Source organism: Pectinophora gossypiella, chromosome 11, assembly GCF_024362695.1.
Source record: "Pectinophora gossypiella chromosome 11, ilPecGoss1.1, whole genome shotgun sequence".
Classification (NCBI taxonomy): domain Eukaryota; kingdom Metazoa; phylum Arthropoda; class Insecta; order Lepidoptera; family Gelechiidae; genus Pectinophora; species Pectinophora gossypiella.
Genome location: NC_065414.1, coordinates 4,949,257 through 4,966,738, shown reverse-complemented (window position 1 = coordinate 4,966,738; position 17,482 = coordinate 4,949,257). Strand labels below are relative to the sequence as shown.

General features: G+C 37.5%; 1 protein-coding gene across 1 annotated transcript in view; it reads left to right on the top strand.

The window, feature by feature from the left end:
- Positions 1 to 892: 892 nt before the first annotated feature.
- LOC126371032 (bumetanide-sensitive sodium-(potassium)-chloride cotransporter) overlaps positions 893 to 17,482 on the top strand; it is a 66,387-nt gene continuing 49,797 nt past the window's right edge. The window contains exon 1 of the mRNA XM_050016228.1: positions 893 to 1,203. The gene's annotated coding sequence lies outside the window, so the exon portion shown is untranslated. The remainder of the gene's footprint in view (positions 1,204 to 17,482) is intronic.

The window sequence follows — 17,482 nt, the reverse complement described above, 5'->3', positions numbered from 1 at the left end:
GTAATAAGTTACCAACGCGTATCTGCGGTGCAACATGACTGTTTTTTTGATGTGACTGTAGGTTTGCTTTGGCATTAACTACTTGGCCCGACAAATAGGAAGGGCTGACTCTCACCTGATAAACTACACGACTGGCTAGACCTGGCATAATAATCATAAATTTACTTACTTTTTATCCGACTGCGGGGCGTAGCAAAATGGAGGGTTATGTGTTTGACCACTAGGTATGTATGTAGATTGTTTGTATCAAACAATCCTGAGAAAGTTAGTACAGTTCTTTATGATAATGTAGGTAGGTATATGTTGTTGAGGTGTGGGTACTCCGTTCATCTTGCGATTGGTGTATCGTATGTATGTAGGTACCTATACAGAGTACTTACCAAAAAAGTAAATCAGCAAAATAAAGAAAAAAAGTAAATAATGTAATTAGTAGTGAGTGCAGTATATAACATAGTGTCGTGTAAATTTATTGTGCAAATTGTTTTTGTTTTGTTTGCCGGACAAATTGTTCCTACATAATGTTTCGATATTTTATTTTTCTAGCGACGAAATGTTTGTAGATACGTTTTATAGCAGTCATACATATAGTTCATAAAATCTACAGATTTATGCATTACTTGTAATTAATTACATACAAATACACATTTTTACTTTACAGCCGTTTCCGTTCTTGCGATCATGTAGTAAATAATTAGGTGCGGGAGTTCCTAAAAATAAATAGCCGTTAAACATTCAGCGGGGAGTGAGAGATACGTTTAACGGCGCCGGGCGCTGCTGAAACTGGCACAAATCTCGTCCTAACTAGAATGAATAATTGGAGTAATTAAAAAATACTGTTTGAGTCATTTGAGTAAGGGCGCGTGTATTTATAAGGCGTCAGCGCAGGCTTCGCGGCTCATCTCGCCTGGCCGCCACGTCGGTCGCACGCGTCACCGCCGCCGCCGCGCCGCCGCCGCCCGCCACTCGCGAAAACTAACATTCCCAAATAACACAAAATGACACACAAAAGAACCAACTACTTACACATTAATTGATGTCATTGTAATTAAAACAATATACTTAATTCAAACAATTTCCAGTGTTCAAAAGTTAGACTTAACTTTAAGTCTAGATTTTAGTGTTTTAGTGGACAGTGTTGTATTGTTATAAGTGGTTTTTGTGAAAATTTTGTAATATTGAAGGTGCTGCAAAGACAGTTAAAACGTAAGTAAAAATCGTTAATCATAATTATTAACTAAGCAACAAATTCTACGGTTAAAAGCTATTATTATTTACACAAATGTAAATAACTTCACGCTCATTTCACGAATTAAATTGGACTATTCAATAGATAAGTCAAACTCAACTTTACAATATTTTCCTGTAAGTATTTAAACAGGAGTTACGGTAAATATTTTAAGCAGACATAAAACTAAGTATTCCGAAAAGACAGAAATACCTACCTGTCTATTTTTTTTGTTAAAGTAGTGAAATTAATTAGAATTGCGCGTTGAAGGAAACTTCCTTCTGCTACGATAATCCCAAGGTGAAAATTAAGTGTTATTTCACTGCAAATAGGTGGGTAACTACCACCATCTTGTTTTCAAATAACAAATTAAAAAATAATATTAATTTAATTTCAATTTAAATATTTATTTTGAAAGTGATTACGTAACTAAATATTCTACCTCTATCTCTAGCGTCTACCTGTTGCCGTTATTAATATCAAGCCAAAACTAGTAAATAATATACGTTTGTTGTATGGGAGCCCCCTTAAGTACTTATTTTATTCATTTTTTTGATATTTGTTGTTATAGCGGCAACATAAATAAAACATCTGTGAAAATTTAAACTAAGTATCTAACTTTCGCGGTTCATGTACCTACAACCTGGTGACAGACAGACGGACGTACAGTGCGGTCTTGGTAATAGGGTTTTTTACCCTTTGGGTACGGAACCTACAAAAGGCTCTTTAAATAATATTTTCTAACATAAAACAATCGCGTAAGTAAATGGATCTTCCGATAGTCTTAAAAAGTTAACGTAGTAATATCCTCTGTTAGCATAGTGTCTATAGAGCAATATCCACTTAATGACATAGATTACCTATTATCAGCAGCCCTGAAATACAGATAACGCTAAGAACCCTCGTGTCTGGTACCTAACCACGTTAATTCATAATTTATTTGTTTCCGCTATCATGTGTATACTTGTAATCGTTCTTATAAATAAGTATACCTATCACTTACAACTGTCACTGCGAAGTCTGCAATAGATTTTTTTGACATCTGCTCTTGTCGGTGTAGCATTCTCCATGCTACTTGTTTAGGGAAAAATAGAGCAGTAATTTCCCTCTTGCCTTTCGCCCCGTAGTACTCCGTCTGACGCGAATGAGATGGCACCCAGAGTAGTCTATTTCAAAGCCGTACTAGGACTCCTGTCCTCCTGAAGCCATAGTAGTTGGTAAAACGCTTGCCTCTAACTTTGAGGTCGCAGTTTCGAATCTATACAGGCCTAAACCAATGATTATCGAATTTGTTTTCGAATTCTTGTTTGGATTATAAATGATTATCACGTATTCAGCGGTGAAGGAAAAACATCGTTAGAAAACCCACATTCCCGAGAAATGCATTTTCGGAGGTATGTAACCTTACCTGTATTGGGCTGGTTTCCCCTTCGCGGGTTGGAAGGTCAGACAGGCAGTCGCTTCTGTAAAAAACCAAACCTGTCGAAGATTTAGGTAGGCGGACTCCGTGAAAACCGGGATTTCGCTTGGGAGATGATGACTAGGACTCTTGTCCTCCGTCTCTGAATAGTACTGACAGTTACTGCTGCCCTCTGTCAGGTTCCAGGTTACAGTCTCTGTGACTCGCTTTTTCCGTCCTGCAATGCCGTACCGATGGCACCCATCTCTGCCTCTGCAACCGTTGAGGTCTTCACCCGTATCCCTGGGCTATACCCCGTAGGTCTGGGTCGTGAGTTTATATATGTTATAAATAGTGAGGTTCACATCTAACTAACCTGGTATATCCAAACAAAGGCTATGCACGCATGGTTACCTAACGACTCCCGGAGTGCCATCAATTTTGGCAAATAATTACAAGGTGGCGGTAGTTATTACATTGGCTAGAGTTACTAATTTGTTTGTCTGTATGTAACAATCGGTCGTTATTCCTAACTACTTTTTCTGTTGCTTAAGTAGGTATCAGGTTGCTTTAGGCAGTTACTTGTTTATCGTGTGGGTACATTTCCAACCCCATCAGCCCTGGTGTCAGGTTTATCATTGAGCTGCCAAAGGCCTCTGAAATAACTCATGTAACAACTACGCACTTACATCAGTGAGTAGTAACCGGGACCAACGGCTTAACGTGCCTTCCGAAGCACGGATCACTTTACTTTCGGACAATCGGGAGATCAGCCCGAAATGTCCTAACCGAACCAGGGCTCATAAAGGGATTTTTGTGATATGTCCCCGCCGGGATTCGAACCGGGGACCTCCGGATCGTGTGCCCAACACTCTACCGCTGTACCACAGAGGTAGGTACTAGTCTAAAGACAGTCGACGCTAATGAATGAGAGATGCAAGTGTAAACGGAGCATAGGGTGATGAGTGATGACATTTTAAATGTGTATCATTCATTCGTGTATTACACGTGTGTTTATAAGGGTCAATATTTATCTGATCAAGGGCTATGACGCTATGTTTTAGGAATTCCGGAATTTTCAAAATAATAATATTGCCAATATTGTCTTAGAATGAACATGATATACTTGAGTACATCGTAATATTTATAGGACTATTTTGAATGACTTGACTTCATCGAATGGACTACTTTTGATTAACAACCAAGTCAAATGAGGTATATTTTTAGAAACGTCAAAACGAAAATTTTCTTTGGAGTTCGTATGGAAATATCGGCCTGTGACGTCATAAATAAAAACAGTAAAACGTCGTACTCGTTATTACTTAAGTAATTCATAATTCATAATTTAATCCCAAAAATATGTGAAATGAATTTTTGTCTTATTATTGATATCTTTTACATTCCCTGATAAGGTGAAAAAGCCAAATCGATTTGTGCAGCTGCTCTATTTATGTGCCTTGTTATATTGTGTGATTTATTTGAAGTGGAGGAAATTAAAATCCTTACCGCGAAAATTGCCTTCGCGATTGACACTTTGACAAATAACTATACCTTACCCTACCTCATAGTCGAATGCCATACGAACTTCATCCGAGGCAAATCTCTTTGTTGTTGTCACAAAATGATGTAGGTACATATGTACATACGTACATAATATATGTACATATGTACATAATATATAACTACAGCAAAGCTTCTATTTTCGTAACGATCCATGCGTGTATCAGACTTTGAAATCAGAACTAAAGTTACTACCTGTTTTATTTACTTTATTGGAGTAAAGCACTGAAAAACGACGACAGTGACAGAACATGGCTAACCCCCAGGCATTTTCGAAACTTTCACCGCAAACGATTGACGATATATTCGGTAAAGTAAAATACTTTGACATACATTATCATATTTACCTTAAGTGAACAATTACCACCCCGTTTTGTGTTACAACACGGAAGGAAATCGATCTTGCCACAGACAAGACAACATACGCGGGTTGTGGTCACCGACACCGTACATCACGTCAGGAACGCGTGACAAAGTTTCCGTCCCATCCAGAATTTTAAATGTTCTTTCACAGCTGGAAAGTGGCTGTATGTGAGCAAAGACCATAGCCTGACAAATTCACTCTTTAAAACAAAAAAAAAAGAAAAGCGCGCGCTCTTAGTTTGCGTAGTATAGTATTACGAACATCACACTTGGCAATGATCCTTTGTTTATGAGAATTGCTCAAATTATAATTAAAATAGATCGGTTAACCGAAATCATCTTCAGGCTATCAATATTGTTTTTAAAAGCTCTTTTTGGAGGCAACGGTAAGAATTGGCTAGATGTGTTTGATCGTCGAGGTGCCAATCTACTGCATAGTCTCCATCGAAATTCTAAAAAGAAACAGATTGGTAACACCCTAACACGAATTAAAAAAGAGTGAGCAATCTGTTTTATAATAGGTACATCTGTATATAACCGCTTACCACCGGAAATACTGGAAGCAGTGTCCACCCAATCTTTTAAAAAGCTCATAAAAGAGTGGTTGTTTAAGAACACATTCTATGAATTTAATGAATTTCTTTGTGAATAATGTTTACACGCCTAATTAATGTACTTAACATCGTCTGTACCATTGACATGTTACCAATAAAGATTTGTATTTGTTCCGTAAACAACAAAACTTAGCTGTATATTTTCCGGGATATATTACAATATATCGGCGTCATTACATGACGCATCTCATTTTCAACTATAAATCTGTGTCGCCTGTCACTATGCCCGATACAAGTGGATAAGGAATCCTATGACGCCGTACGATGTGCAATGCTTCCACTAATACTCATGGAATATCTCCTGGATAACTCATACAAACAAAACCTTGTGCCAAATTATGACGGATTGACGTCGGTATTTGAATTATGTTACTTTTAATGTAGCATCTATTTATTAATCCCACTGAAACTTTAACTTCGATTTTCATGGAAAATACTGTCAAAATAATGATTCAGAATACTGGGGGGTTTAAAAGGCCAAATCGAAACAATTCATCTAAAAAAGCAATATTGCATGTAAAAGTAAGTGCGCAATGCAAACAAATGTCAAATAGCAATATTGCTTTGTTAGATGAATTGCTTTGATGTGGCAATTTTAACCCCCCTGTAGTTTCTTATAGAGTTTTTCTCCAATTTAATGACGCTACTATAAATCGTCATAGTTAGAAGACATCGATAACGCCTCGATTACCATAAAGTCTTATAAGTGATCAATCAGCCCTCATTTGCAAAATACCTGGAAGAAATTGACTTCGACATTTTTCTCCTTCAATTCGGAATTGTATCACCACAAGGAAAAAGATGAAACGGTATGATATTGATTTGAGCATCGACGCATTTTCCTTAGACAATAAACAAACGAGTTATACTTAATTTGAGGTGACCTTACAATACCTAAAAGTAATGTTTTACTTTTATATAGCCCTGTTCGGACGTTGGACTTTCAATTGTCTTTATGAGTTTCAATGTTTGGGTCAAAGTTAATTAATATCACGTGGTGTACAGGACTTCTGCCCGGTTAATGGCAATAAGCTTGCCCCCTATTATATGACTTTCTTATACATAGCTAGCGAGGACTGAGTGCTTACAGGGTGTTAGTGACATCGTAACGAATACTGAGGGGGATGATTCAAACCATGATTCTGAGTTAATATCAAGTGAAATTTTTCGTCGCAAAATTCATGATTGGTTTTTTAGTTTTTTTTTAATACTTATTTTCAATTTGCGATGGAAAATTCCACTTGATAATAACTCAGAATATTGAGCTGAATCATCCCTCTCAGTATTCGTTACGATGTCACTTACACCCTGTATACCCTCTGTCTACCCCTACGGGAATATGGGGTGATGCTATGTTATGTTTATGTTGTTTTATTATTTAGCTTCATCACGGACAAATATACCTAACATTCAATAGTCAACACGTAGGTAATGGCGGGTATATTCCGAAAGACTTCTTTCATCAGCGGTCTATTTACTTGATTAAACGACAAGGTACCTCATGGCGCACCCCGCCTACGTCACCGCTGTTGGCTGTAATACTACCTCTCATACTTATTGTAGGGATGAAACAAATGAAATATGCTACGAGATATGTGACTCTGTCAAAGTTATATTATAAAATGCCAATCTAGAAATAGAAACCAGTCTAAGATGATCAAAAATCATTTTACTTTTTACGGGTCACTATTTTATTATAATAATACAATTTGTCGCATAATCAGTTAGGGACGATACTGAAAAGTATCGGCGTCCGAAGGACGTAATATACGATCCCGACGACCTGATTACTCTAGCCATAGAGGCAGCCAATCAGCTCGCGACACTAAACACTTCAGGACGCCGATACCGACCCCGCCGGCGTGGTCGATGATTTCCCTCATTCAGCGCTTATCGCTATCGATCCACTAGGGTTGATTAATTCTTTCAAATATTTTTCCTCTCAGACGACGCCCTGAGCCGAGGTTCGCGCCCAACTGGGCATCCTCAGGTCTGTTGTCTTAAACGTTGTACCGGGTGAAAGCCTTCAGCGCTCCCCATTTGTCCGGCCAAGTAGTTAATGCCATCTGCGGCAAATCTACAATAAGTCACGTCAAAAAAAATCGCATAATCAGAAACATAAGTAACTTCGTCACGTCCCACTAGGCGTTTAAGTGTTCGTTCAAACGAACCCATTACACTAGCGGCATTGCCCCGTTGCACAAGCCACTGACAGGCGTTGGACCAAGTAAGACGAAGACCTAGGGTCACCCCACTTTTTACTTATTAATTAATTAAGTAATGACGAGTACTTACGTGTGACCGCATTTATTTATTAATAATGTCACAGGAAAGTATTTCCATACAAACTCCAAAACTTTCGTTTTGACGTTTCGTAAAAAGCATCTCATTTCACTAGGTTGGGCTTTTTGGCGGGAACGTGATCGATATGGTTGTTTTATTTAATAATCTAAAGAATTAAAACGAAATAATGTTTTGTGGTAAATAATCACATTAAGCTAGTCTGAAAACATTCGCGATAGTGTTATTATATCGGAATATTCAATAAACAAAGTGTAAGTACTTACCTACCTATTTTTGCGTCTTGCCAAGAAGCCGTTTCGTTTGACTCGAAAGTTTATGCGGACTTTTGGGTTAATTTGTTTGTGGTTCCGAGTAGAAGTCTGCTCCGAGGGTGGGCGCTTAGGTTTCATCATTCATCGTCATCACCTTGCATCATTTCATTAATCATCATCAAGAAAAAAATATATAATACTTGGCTGTATGGGCATAGTTCCCTTTGCCTTGCCCTTCGGGGAAAACCAAAACAACAAACGAGTAGTATATAGTAGGTATAGAAGAGAATTTCAGATCCTAAAAGTCGTTGGCTCGTTAGGGTAGCCAATTTTAGTACTTATAATATTTGTCCGAAGATAAATTAGGTCAACTTGTATTTTTTTGCACAAAGTATAGACTGTTTACATACATAAACTCATGCCCATAACCCTTAATAGGGTGAGCAGAGTCTCAATGTTTAGGCACATAGTTTATAGGCAGCCCATCGTTTATAATTCCATGCCGTCATATTTCGATTTCCGTGAAGAGACCGGGATGACACAGCAAACATTGTGGTTTTTATTTTGTCCTTTGCCATGCATGAAAAAATGGAACGTTGGTAAAACTTACGGTAAAACCGAAAATAAAAAAACCCGCCAAGGTCCTCACAATACGTATGACAAAAAATAATCACGTGTATTTTTTACAAATGCAAAGTTAAATGACCCCTTGAAAGCACGGGTTTATCACAAAGAACTTCGGAAACGAGTCCCTTCGAAGTTGTTCTACAAGTATTTTACATTATCATCCGACTGTCATATGGATGGCGCTGTAAAAATTTGCCTTCGTTTAACCTTCTAATCTTTTATCTTAGTTTTCGGCTATAAATGATGACTCATACAACACATCTTCCACTCATTATTATTCTGTTCTCATTAAGTTCGGCGAATTAGCCGGCAGGGCCCCTGAAAAGCCCTTCATTATTTTGCACGCAGAATCTGTATTAGATGTATTTACTTATTTTAACATGTAAAAACACAGATGTAAGTTTAAGAAAGGATGCAGGAAACGGATCTAGGACCTGGCATTCACCTTTTTTAAAACACCACGCTATATTTATAATAATTATGTGGTAGGTATGTAAGATTATTATGATTGTCATTTTGAATAGAATGACATTAAAATGTTCCCAGCGCAAAATTATAGTAGCTAAGAGCGTTACAGAGGGAATGATTGTGATCATTACATTTACCACCTATTCATATAGCGCATGCGCGAAAGATTAAATAAGTAATTCTGTTTTATAATGGATTTCATGCTTCCTCGCCATGATCGCTGCACAATGTGACAATTACTCATCCTCATATGTTTTAAAACAAAAAAAAATATGTGCATTTTTTTCAAACGAGACGAGACAAAATTGTTTTGCTTCATATAGATATAGTTTAGACAACGTTTTAAAACAACAACATTACAATGTAATGTGTAAACATTATTTTGTTAAAGTTCAACAAAACAACAGAAAAAATGAAAAGATTTCATTTTAATTCAGATGTTGTATCTAAAGCTCTAAGCACGTTTCGGTCAGCAAGGGGCTAAAATCACTTCAAATTGACATGTTTTTTTGAGACTCCGCAGCCCCATTTGTCCGGGCAAGTAGTTAATACCATTTGCGGCAAGTACATAATTGGTCACGCTGATTATATTCTCTCGTATAGTCTACACACGGAATAGAAGAAAGAGGTTGGAAGGGTCAAGTGAGCGCGAAACGCGCGCCATACAAGTATGAGCAAATAGTTCATACTTCAACTTGCCACTCCACTCGTCCCCAAACTTTACGACACACGAAGCTCCGCGATATATTGTTAAAAAACTCTGACATACATCTATATACTAGAGTTATGTTCTTTCGGAAGAAAACACAACGATTTTTTCCCGATAGATAACAGGCAATTTAACAACCGCAACTTAAGACACAAAGCAACATTATGATTACAAGTAAAAGGACAATTTCTAGTCAAGGCACATATCATTCAGCAATAAAAATATTCAATCATCTACCTATAGATATTAGAAAAGAAAATAATATACTTACAGTTTAAAAAGTGTCTTAAGAAATGGCTAATACAAAAATGTTTTTATAATCTGAAAGAATATTTTGATTGGAATAATATATTTATAATATTATATAATAAACAAGACATTGTATTGTATGATAGTATTGTATAAAATATGAATTTATGTAAACATGACAATTTGATAGTTTTTGTTTTTCTTAAATACGTAGGCTATTTGTTTGCTAGGGTTATTAATTTGCACACTAGATTGACAATAAATTAATTTTAATATTTTAATATGTAATGATACACGCCCGATTGACTATGAACTAAATTTTAATATTGTAATATTTAAGTACATACCTATGTAATGTTGCACGCACGATTGGGTTAAATTGTACCTAAGAACTGTATTTTTTCTTTTTATAAATGTAACTATGACATCTTTTTTTTTTTGGACTGTACAATTGCAATAAAACACTTTTTGATTTTTGATTTTGATATATTAATAGGTCGTTTTGTGCATTATAAAGCAGCAGCAGCCTACAGCGCAAAATACAAATATCGACTATCATGCAAAAAGATCCCTCCTTATCACAGGAAAGCTAAAAACCTTAGTATGATCGGCTATTTATAAAAAAAAATACTTTGGTATGTTGTATCTTACGAAAAGCAATGATATAATTGCAGCCTATCACATAAAAAAATACGTTGCTGTTAAAGTGGCTATGCAATTAGAGATGCAGTAGAGCTACCATAGTTTTCTGTTTGCAGGAGTAATAGTAAAAGAGAGTAGGGTTGAACCAACGACAGCGGTTCTCATACAAAATGTAATCACATAATATTCATATTCATATCTATCAAGAGTTACTATGTGTACGTTAGTTAACCTTTGGGCCTCCGCCAAGATTTCCCCGACGGCAAGCCGGAATGTTAACCCGTGTTACTGCGGTGTAACCATAATATGCTAAATATTTACCTTATGGTCAGTCCAGTCTTTGATCAAAGTGCTTGTAAAACTACAGTAGGATACGGAATGGAAACTACTTCTATTGCGAGAGCGCAGGTACGTCTTGTTACCTATGTATTGTTGCCATAAAGGTATAAGTTATCAAAATACATATACCGTCTCCTTGTCCTTGTAACGAAAACTACGTAAGCTCCTTTTTAATGATCGCAATAAACTTTCCAGGCTCATCATCATCATCAGCCCATTAACGTCCCCACTGCTGGGGCACGGGCCTTCCCTATGGATGGATAGGGAGATCGGGCCTTAAACCATCACGCGGGCCCAGTGCGGATTGATGGTTATTAACGACTGCTAATGCAGCCGGGACCAACGGCTTAACGTGCCTTCCGAAGCACGGAGGAGCTCGAGATGAAAACTTTTTTTTTGTGGTCACCCATCCTATGACCGGCCTTTGCGAAAGTTGCTTAACTTCAACAATCGCAGACCGAGCGCGTTAACCGCTGCGCCACCGAGCTACTCGGTGTAAAAAAAGTCTCAAAGTCGCAATAGACTTTCCAGGCTACGTAACATTAAATACTATAACACTAAATTCCATGACATTATATTCGTGGAAGGCATATGCCCACATGCCCATATTTTTACAGTAGCTACATGACAGGTGATAAATATGGTCAGAATGAACAAGCATTTGCAGAGAACAGTCAACATTTGTTCCAAGCGAGCCTTAAAGAGTTAGTACCTGTGTTCTTTCAAGGTTTGTTCCAAGTGCGAAGCTGTGAAGTACTAGGGACATACAACACTTGCTTTAATGGGTAATTCTTAAATAGTTTTCAGAAAACCCAAAAAAAATAAATATATATTTTTATGAGTTTTTATGATGCAAATCAAAAGTTTATGTCAAAAGCATATTTTAGATGCATATGGACAAGCTTAATACCCTCAGGAATATTAAAAAACAAGGGTAGAAAAACACGGTTGTGACATTTGTGCCTCGGTCGTGACATCACTAAACATGGCTGTGACACAATATGACATGGATGTGACTGTTTTGCATTTTTCATTGTAACTGTTGCTGTTATTTTTTTGTCATCTTAGTTTTTTGTCTCAATTGATTGGAGCGATTAGGCAGTAAGCAAACACTGAATTCCGTTCCGTCCGTTCTTTCATTGTGTATGCTTGAAAAAGTAGAATTTGGTGATACTTACTATTTTTATGCACTGTAATCTGCAATGTACCTAACCTGAATTGATGCAATAAACGTTTATTATTTATTTATTTAATTGGTTTAATCAAAAGTATTTATTTGGTAATCTTCTTTCTGATTATGAGATACTTAACTAAATCACAATAATTGAGATCGCGTCATAAAAAAAGTAAAATCCTATATTTAAAAACTGTAATGCTCTCTTATCTGCAAATGATGTGGAAACAAAAACCTTTATACTTTCGCCTACCAGTAGGGGGTTCTTGCAAAACAGAAACAACGTCTTCAGGACCTTTTTTTACTTATTGTACATTTGCCGCAGATGGCATTAACTACTTGGCCGGACAAATGGGGAGCGCTGAAGGCTCTCATCCGGTACAATGTTTTAGACAACAGGCCTGAAGGTGGCGAGGTGGGCGCGAACCTCGGCTCAGGGCGTCGTCTGAGAGTAGTTAGTAAAGTTAATCGACCCAAGTGGGTCGATAACAATAAGCGCTGTATTGAGGGAAGTCGTCCACCACGCCGGCGGGGTCAGTATCGGGGCCCTGAAGTGTTTGGTGTCGCGAGCTGATTGGCTGCCTCTATGGCTAGAGTAATCGGGTCGTCGGGATCGTATATTACGTCCTTCGGACGCCGATACTTTTCAGTACCGTCCCTAAGCGGGATGTATTCGGAAGCCGCAACTACCAGGGGATTTGGGTGGTGTGAAGCAGAATCGAAAAAACGTTTTGAAGCTAAGTTGAGCCATTGGGCAATGGTTGGCAGACCTAGGTCAATGTGCAGAACCACGGAGCTCCCGTGGCTTTCCACATGAAACGATTTTGTATTACCTGTAGACGGTGGATTTGAGAGGGACTCGCGTGAGTGAAAACTACCCCTGCATAGATCATGATCGGACGGAATTTCACCTTATTCCTAAAGGACAATTTACTACGCTTGTTAAGGAGACAATGAAGACGGCCCATTACAAATGCGCGCGATTGCGTTTGATATGGGCCTTGAAAGTAAGACGTCTATCTAAGACTACGCCGAGATATTTGACTTACTCCTTCCAATCGGCTTGCCAAACATCTTGATGACTTTAAGTTGACGGCGTGACCGTGGCGTGTTATAATAGCTCTTTGAAAAGTACACCGCTACACTTTTCTCCGGGTTTACCTCGATTCTCCATTTGCGAAACCACTTGCCCAAGGTATTGGCCGCGCGTTGGAGAATTCCAGTCGTCATAACTCGACCACGGCACGAAGAATAGATGGCTGTATCATCCGCAAATGAAGCTAAAACCAAACTGCTCTGTTGGAATAAGACTATTGGATTCGGCGTAGTCCCGTAATCTAGCAAATATGAGCCGCTCATAAATCTGCCCCATGGTATTGAGGAGACTTATGGGGCGGTAACTCGAAGGTTCGTTTTTAGGTTTCCCAGGCTTTGGTATACCAATTACAATTGCTTCTTTGACTTCTTTGACGCAGTTGCTCATGGCAACGTTGAATATTGCCGTTAGTAAACAGATGAGGGGAGCACCGAAGTTTTTAAGGACACGATTCGTGATACCGTCTGAACCAGGGGCTTTTCGGGTTTGAATTTTTTTGATGATACCTAGTACCTTTTCCTCAGTGACCTGTGGAAGAGGAGGATCGGTGCAGAAGCCCTACGCTGAACTTCAGAGTTCACCGTCAAGCGGTGCCTACGATCGATAGGGAGAGTGCTGGGCGAGCATTGGGCTTCGCGACTGTCGGCAAGGCATTCGGCTTTTTCGTCATCGTCAAAAGCGGGGGGTTGGTTAGGCCTATTGAGAGGAGGAGTAGGAACAACCGTATCCTTTTGAAGAGACCTAGACAGCTGCCAGATGGCCTGGTGGTGGGGCTCAATGCCGCTCAAAAGATTATTCCACCGATTCTGTCGCATGTCATTAATACGTTTTCTTACAGTATGCTGCAAGAGACGCAAATGACGACGACATTCCTCGGTGCGATTGAAATCATATGCGCGGGTGGCTGCGTTTTTCTCATGGATGTCGGTAGGCAGTTTCCAGCGATGGTCTTCCATCTCCAGAACCTGTGCTGAACTTTCGTTCAAAACCAACCTCACGTGATCCGTGAGGGAGTTAATAGCTATCGAGGCCTCCTCTAAGGAGGTTATTTCTACTGGGAACTTCAGGGCCAAGATCTGCAGAATCTTTGCTATTCCAGGTAAAGACCGTGTCTCCTGATATCACGCTATGATACTTCTTCTTAGTAAATTTAGTGTAGTAAGGGGGATCAGGGTTGTCGTTATTTATACTAACAATTTGACCAACAAATGTTTCTTCTTGAACTCAGTTAGTTTCCTTCCAATCCCGAAATCCACTTCCGTAACAATACCATACAACCGCCAAAAACCCCTGCCTAGTGTGGCTATGAATAATTTCCTTCCAAATATCTTGGAAGAGGCCCTTGTCCTATACTAGGATCTATATGGACTAGTAAAGTAAATACTCGTGTGTAAGCATATCAAACAATAATATAATTTATAAAAGCAACAAAACCCACAAAATTATTGAAATAAAAAAAGAATGTCACGATCGTGCATTATATGTCACAACCATGTGTTTAAAAAGTCCACGGCTGTGACATTTTTATCATTACATGGTCGTGACAATTTGAAACGTGTTCGATATAACCCAAAAGCTATCCACGACACTGCAATTCTAAGTAATTATTTTAAACTACACTGTATGACGTGCATATTACTTTTCAAACAATAGTGTAACACTGATACTTAAGTTTAAAACTCTTACACGGCGTTGACGAGTTAAGGTTGTCCTTTTTTTAAAATGTAAAAGCAGATTGATTTTATACTGGTCTCAACGCTCTTAGCCATTTGCAATACTGACAAGATGATATTGTTGCCATTCTAAAAAAACTTAGAAATGGTTGTTAATGTCATAGATTTATTTCTACCGAGTATTGCAATTTTAAAGTGTCGCACACGGTCGTGACACAAAAACTGCTCACAAAATGTATGTTGTTCAAAATCAAAAATAGTGTGCATTATTTATATATTTTGTTAAACAGTCTTATAGAACAAAGGTTCGTCTTGCATAGTTGTTGTAATATTTCGAAAAATAACATGCCACATCTTCAGAAAAAAACATTTTATCTGCAATTCTGGCAATCTCACACGACACGTTCCGTGACATTTATGACTTCTAATTTTTTTTAATATAATATCTAATAATTTTATGGCAAAAATTATATCCGGACACGATACTAGAAGTAATTACCTAAGTAAAATGATTCAGGGGTCACCGATTTTCCTAAAAAACATATACAATTCTTACAACTCACACAAAAAAACGTAAGAATAAGAATCACCCTAATAGCACGTTTAAACCTTTAAACCATATTATTATCCATGAACTAATAAACGACTGCGACAAGTACTTAAACAGTCGTAAACCAAACAAAGTTAAAGCTGATGTTAGAGTTAAATAAATACAAACTGTATTTAGTATCGTCGAGAACCATAAAAAGACAGTCAAAAATCGTGTTGCCTTATGAAACGAGTCGCTTGGCAGATCTAATAATTATTTGTCAAAATAGACTAGACTAGATTTGTATTTCGGTGGGGACAAATCACAAAAATCACTTTGTGATCTCTAGTTTGGTTAGGATATTACAGGTTGATCAACTGATTGTCCAATAGTAAGACGATTCGTGCTTCGGAAGGCACGTTAAGCCGTTGGTCCCGGTTACTACTTACTGATGTAAGTACGTAGTCGTTACATGAGTATGTCAGGGGCCTATGGCGGCTCAATAATAACCCTGACACCAGGGTTGATGGGGTTGGTAATCACCTCACAACCCACACGATAGAAGAAGATTGTTGAATAGCTTTCCGAGATCTCCGTATGCGTGGATTTCGGTCTTCTTCTTCTCTTGTGTGGGTTGTGAGGTCAATGATCGACCTTATCTTCCATGGTGTTCTGGTGTCTGGTTCAGTGAACGCGCGCGGCATGTTTTTCCCACCCCTAAAATGACAATTATCGAATTGCAAGCGTAACAGACAGACAGAGTTATTTTAGCAATTATAATTTATCAAGATGTTGCACTGTCCCGCACCAAAGTGTAATAAGTAAATGTTACCTTTCCACTGGTTGCCTGGAAGAAATTGCTGCTTAGCAATAAGGCCGCCAATTTGTACTGTATCTATCTTCAATTTGTGTAAATTTGTTTTGTATGTTGTGTGCAATAAAGTATATTTAATTTGATTTGAATATTAGTACGGATAAATCTGGTTTGTTCTACTGTGGGCACCTACCTACCAAAAACAAAAAATAAAAACCGAAATGAAGAAGAAGAAGAAGAAAAAAAGAAGATTCATTTTTTCTTAAGAATATATTCTTTAAATTACGAGTAAAACCAAATTTCATTTAACTCTTCTAGTTGGTTAATTATAAGCAAATAAACAAAATAATATACTTATGACTAATACATTTTATTTACTTACCAAACTAAACGATAAACAACACGAGAAGACATTTTCATACTAGAAAACACATTTTTACTATACTTACCCAAATAATCGCAATTTCAAAAACAAATTATTTCATAAAGCATATTTCTTTGAAACCTTGATTCTAATTTAATTTCTCATTCTAAACTGTTAAAGCATGATTTATAGATTTTCGGTTCTTACCGATTAGCTGTAGTAATCGAACTAATTTGCATGATGAGTCGGTAAGGTTTATAATTGAACAGTTGTACAAACTAGTATAGTATCTTGGAGCGAGTGACGTCACATGACGTATCGCGGACTTCTCGCAGTCTGATTCAAACCGCCCATAACTGGTGTGAGCCGCCCGCCGCCGGCGCCGGCCGCCGCGAAAGCCTCGAGGAGCTTTGTCGTGCGTCACAGTCTAGAGAGAACGGCATGCTAAATTCTGTATTTTTTTACGCGCCTAACTAACTTTAGATTTAAATTAAGTTTATCCGATGAGATTAACTACTTGGCACTTTCATACATACGCTACGGTAGCGACCGCATACAAGTGTACCTACGTAGATTGGATTTCGAATGCAAGATTACTCATATGTATACATATTATTAATTAACCGTTGTGTTGTCGTCGAATACATCTAGAAGCTAGCTATTTTATTTTTGCTATGACGAAACAAACTACACTTTCTAGTAGCTAAGGATGCAAATGTTGCCATTTACTATGTAAATATTATAAACTTGAAATTGAATTGGAAATAAAGTCTTTAAACTTAAAGATTATAACAAAAAAAATGTGTCAGTTTGCCCTTCAAAAGACATCAAAGAGATGACTTTTTATCGTGGTTAAATTAAAATGTTATTAAAGATGAATAGAATAATGATGTTTTAGATTTTATAGATAATTTTAAGTCTTAGGTACTTAGCTATTTGGCACTCGCCAAATTATTAATTTTTCGAATTAAAATAAAATAATAATAATATGTTATATTAATACGTATGTTATATGTTGTTGTTATATTAATATGTTATAATATAAATAAATATAAAAAAATAAAAAATAAATAAATATATTT